We start from the raw sequence: 6,000 nt of genomic DNA, 5'->3' as shown, positions 1-6,000 counted from the left end.
TCAAATGTGTCCAAAATTTTCAAACCTTTTACAAACTGGAGTTTTAGAGCACAGCAAATGAAATCACAACATATTAAATATTCATATAATTCTAAAACTGAAATTTGTATGAAATGAATCGAATGATACTACTTAGATTTCCTAGGCAATTCCCTGACCAAAATAGATGTTTTTCAGCCAGTATTCATGGACTCATTTATGGGTTTCCTGAGGTCAGAAGCAAAATTGCCTAATGTGATAGCCAAAAGAAAAGCATTATAAAGCAAAGAAGGTAGGGATGGTTCCTGAAGGGCCATCTTTAGAAAACAACTGACTTCTTTTTAGTCATGCAAGAAAATGGAAAACCCAACAGTAAATTATCCAAATGCTGACTGTAATCATAGAAAGTAAAAAAAGTTACTTCACTAAACTGATACATATTTTTGTTTCTTTGCAGATCTTAATAATCAAGCCCATGGTTAATATCATATTTATAATTAATCTGAAAATGATTAAAAATATATACTTAAATGAGGGAGAAAACATTTTATGACAGAAGAGGTAGAGTCTCTAAATAATATATAACTCTACCTAATACCAATAAAAAACACATGTCATTCCTAACCGTACTAATTATATAATGTTATTAAAAGTCTTTTAAAAAATTTAAATAGAAAAAATACTTTTACAACTTAATTCATACTATGTTAAACTTTGTTATTTACTAAGTTTGGGTGTGGAAACATATTTGTTTATTCAAATTGAAGACAACTTTTTAATCTTATATTTTTACTGTTGGAGAAAAGATTTAAAGAGGATGGTGCAATTATCAAAATCATCTTATATTTGAAAAAGTTCTATAATCTATAAAAATGATAATAAACTTTTTAATATTTCAACATTAATGTTTTAATGTAAATTTATCTTCAAATATAAAATTTTTTTAATTTTAAGGAATTATGATGATCACATATTTACAAAAATATTTAGACTAACCAAAGGAGTGAGGAACATTTTTCACTGGACTCAGGAATGTTATTTATTCAGAAATGTCCTTAGATCATACAAGTGTTTATATTTTTCAGGAGAAGAATAGCTCAGGTTGGTTAGATGACAAATCAAAAATGCTGATAAGTTCTATAACTCTGATTTAACATTTCCTTCTGTGTGTTACAAGTCTGTTATGCCATATAGCTCTTAATACTTTTTGTATGATCTCAATTATATTTCTCCTAAAGATACAATAACTCACTTTTATTTCTGAAAACTTATCTTTTAAAGATTGAAAATGCTCCCTGTCTCAAAAATGTGGTCATTCCATCCATTGTCTGTGAATTACTTTCTTTCTCTCTCCCTAAAAAGTAAGATATAAAAGACAAAAAACATTTTTTTCAATACAAATGTCTAATCATGGGCAATGCCGAAAACTCTTTGGTACCAAAACAGTAAAATTTATTATTAAATTAATTATATAATATTTTGGGTACTGAGTGTGTCAAAATGCACAAAAAGAATTATATATGTTATCTCTTTATCCTCACAAAAAGCTAGTAGTATATTTACTATAATTATTTCTAATTTAAAAAGAATTAATCTTAGTTCCTCATCTCTAATTCTGGAACAACTTAGATAGGCTAACCCTCTTGCAAATAACAATTAAAAAATCATAAACATGATTTTTTTTAAAAAAAGTAACAATATGTTGTCACTGGAATAATACCAGAATCAGGTGGAAAGGGTAAGACAGTCTGCCTTGAAAGACAAAGCATAGGATGCATGATTTTTGATTTTACAATCTATTGACAAATAGTATTTTATATTCCTCAAAATTTGGGTGACAGAAAACCACCATTTTCTTGTCTTGAGATGTCAGATAACAGACTTCAGAGATGCTAGGACGGCCGCATAATTAATTCCACATAAGGGGAAGTGTGCTTGGAAAGAGGTAAGCTCCAACATTTGTGTGTAAAATTTACTCAACTACCTTGATGATCATTATACCACACATATTCAAACCTGATATCAAATGTTCCAGCGTGAAGGCATCATCTGGAATCTGAGAGAAAAGTATTTTAGATGCTGCCTTCTAAGGAAGACAGAGTTCGGAGTTCACTGTGGTCACATTAATTGCTCATTCAAATAGAAAAATCTTTGAAGAAACTATTAGAGAATCCAGATCTTCTGCAACATAACATTCATGGTATCTATATTCCCATCAAAATCACTAGATACGTGAAAACCAGGAAAATGTATATATTCAAGGGAAAAAAATGTGGCAGTAATAGTAATCAACAGTAATCAAACCCAAGGTAACCCAGATATTACAATAATACATAAGGATTTTTAAAAACATAAGTATGTTCATAATCTCAAAGGAAAACTAAGTGTAGTGGATTAAGGGACAGGAAATATCAGCACAAAAACACAAACTATGAAGAAATAAATGGAAAAAGCTAGAACTGGAAGGTACAACCACTGGAAAAAAAAATCACTGGATAAGGGTTAATAAAACATAGAAGACAGAAGAGAGTTGGGATACTTAAAGATAGACCCATAGAAATTAATAAATCTGCAGAACACAGAGAAAAAATGAAAGAAACAACTAATATAGTCTCAGAAACCCTGAACAGGAAATCAAGTTAAATAACATAAATATAATCAGAGTTCCAGAAGGAAAGAAGAAAAACAATAAGGAAGGAAAAAAAGTTAGAAAAAAGAAAGGCCCCAAATTTCCTGAATTTTAAGAAGAACATCAACTTACAGATACAAAAATGTTGATGAAATTTAAGAAGGAAAAATAAAGAAAAAAGAAAACACATACTCAAACCATTATAGCGATGTGGGGGGCGCCCTCGTGGCTCAGTAGGTTAAGCCTCTGTCTTCGGCACAGGTCATGATCTTAGGGTCCTGGGATCGAGTCCCACATTGGGCTCTCTGCTCGTTAGGGAGTCTGCTTCCTCCTCTCTCTCTGTCTCTCTCTCCTTTCCTCACCGCCTACTTGTGATCTCTCTCTGTCAAATAAATAAAATCTTTAAAAAAATGGTGATGTGGATGAGCTACTGTAATTTGATTATCTGAATGAGGTCATTTTCGAAGTTTAAGACAAAAGAAGGGTAATTATAAATCTGTTATTGACCCCATACAATGCCAAAAAACGTTCAGTGGTGGAATCCAGAAATAACTATATTAAAAAGAGGAATGAGACAGGAAGATGTATCAGAAGCCCCTATTTTAAGAAGAAAGAATGTGACACAGGGAAATTAGGACCTTAAAAATTACTCAAAGTTTTGGAGGAGCAGACACAAGAAAACCTCAGAGATGCTGAGAAACATTGGAAAATGTGACAAAAATGGGAATAGTCTCTGAAGTCATCTCTGAAGAGAAGCCCAGGTTACATATTAAATATGCCTTACAAAGGATAGTCAACTATTTCCTAGGTTAGGAAATGAATTCACCTTTAGATTATATGACATCCTCACTTTGGAAACAGAGAAATAAATTCAACTTCATTAATCAGTATGTTAATTGCTACCTATAATAAGCACATACTGATTTGGGAGACAATACAGTGTTGGATTAAAGTACAATTTGGGGGGTTCAGACATAGACTTTTAAGACTTAGCAACACATTCTCCAGCTCAATGAGTAATACAACAAAAACATCAAAATATCATAGAAAATAATACACTATTTATTGAGTAAGGTACTACTTTTAAATGTATACATGTATTAGCTTATTTAGTTTTCACAAAAAACCTATGAGATTTTATTTTGTTCTTTGAGCATTCTTGTTATTCCCATTTTGCTGTTGAGAAAAGAGAAAATTTAAAGCTAATTCTGTTAAATTTAGGGCCCCTTGTCCATCATTTCTACAAGGTTGGTTTTGGGGAAACATGAGGTGTTACCTCATGCACCACCATTATTACTACCAACCTATTCCTTCATGAACACTCCTCTACCACTATTCTTGTCACCACTATAACAACTATTACAATGATCATTATTTTATTATGTGCTAGGAATCATGATACATACTTTCATTACAATTTCAAAATTTTAAGTCTTATTTAAAAACTCTGTAAATTCTATTGTATTCCCATTTTAAGATTGAGGGCATGACTTTGTAACTCATTAAGGTTATGCAGATAAGAGGTAGAATCAAGTTTAAACTCTAGATATAAATTCACCTAGAGAGTTATTAGTAAGGAGCAACTGCTGTGGTGGTGGTGGTGAGGATGATGATGGTGATGATGAGGATGATGATGGAAATTCTGACTGTTCTGTAGTGATTACAGAGTTTTCCTACACCATTTACTAACCTTAAAGCCAGGAAACTTACAATTTATTTCACCTATGCAGTACATAATTAATAACTGACACATTAAATAAAAAAGTGTACCATGAAGTCCACGCCATAACTTTTAAACACTCTTCTCAAACTGCATTCGATGCTTACTTACTACATATTATGGTAACTGTGAAAATGAATAAAGGAAACCTCATTTCATTATGTGTCAACTACACTCAAATAAAATGATTAAAAAATAAAACGAACAGGAAAGATCTGGGAAGAATGAATTAATAAATGAATGAATGAATGAATACATATATACATACGTCCATACATACATACAATGGAGTCAGGAAGCCCTAAAAGGGGAGCTCTCACACAGAGTGCATTATCAGCAGAGAGAAGGAAGATAATTCCCATCTTCCCTAGGGAGGACACATTTTACGTAGGAATTTTTCTCCCGCTTTTGAGCAAAAGAAGGAAGATCTCTCCAGCAATAACACACTAACCAAGAGAAACCTCTATAACCTCAAATTTTTGCTATTCTCCAGTAAACTTTTGTTTAAAATGACCCCTCCCAATTTCCTCCTACAACCAAATAAAAGCTGAGCTTCCCTTTCTCTCCTTAGATTTGCCTGTGGTTGGCATAGCTTGCTTGTCTCAGATTGCAGTTTCTCATATTTCCCTCAAAAACTCATTCTGTTAGTAAAATAACAGTTTTATTCTTAAGGTTTACTTAACAAACTGGAGTACCGGAGTGCTCTGTTGAAAGAGTTTGAATTGCAATAATTATCCTAGTAGCAACAGATAATAAAGATGGCAACCTCATAGAAAGTAAGAAAATATAATTGTAAAGTTGGTAAAGTAATTCAATGTATAAAGCAAATATCTCCAATTACTTTAGTGATGAGGTGATCACAATAAGCTAATGAACATGCATGGTGTTCATTGTGAGTCTTTCAAGAATAGTCAAAAATATATTTTGGACACTATTTTTAAAAATATATGATTCAGGTAAAACAAGGATTTATCTTTAAATTGGCATATTATTTTAATATTGAATCTTAACACAGGATGTATTAACATAGACAATATGTTTTATTGGTGAAAGAGTGAAAAATAAATCTTGGGCTATACTCTTTATTTCTGCCAACAACTATCACTAGAATACTGGCCAGAAATACTTTAACATTTTTGGGTTAGACTTGCTTGAGAGTGTCTTCCTGGTAAGTTTGATGACTAGCATACAATATTATTGTCTATATCTATTAAACTGTGTGTTAAATCTCTATGGCTTATTTATTACTCATTCAAAATTTGTACCCCTAAACAACAACTACAACTTAATTGTTCCAACCACTAAAAAGAAAATTATATAATGTGATAGAGGTGCAAATTTTGCTACAATGGCAATCATATTACAATATCTAAATGCATCAAAGTCACATCTGTTCACCTTATACAATGTTATATGTTAAATACATGCAATAAAAAGAAAAATGTTTTCCATTTCTAATATTTTATACTCATGTTGTACTTTTTAGAAAATGTATTGAGATAGAAGCCTTTATTCAATGAATGTCAGATAATTAGGAATTAATGTCATGGACAGTGAGATAATGGGCATACGCTAATGCATTACTACTAGGGATACAATAAAACAGCTTCACCTATTTCCAATTACTCAACCATAAACATTTGTAGATAGAACAAATAACAGTTTGCTAACT

Source organism: Mustela erminea, chromosome 9, assembly GCF_009829155.1.
Source record: "Mustela erminea isolate mMusErm1 chromosome 9, mMusErm1.Pri, whole genome shotgun sequence".
Lineage (NCBI taxonomy): Eukaryota > Metazoa > Chordata > Mammalia > Carnivora > Mustelidae > Mustela > Mustela erminea.
Note: the sequence above shows the minus strand (reverse complement) of the source record.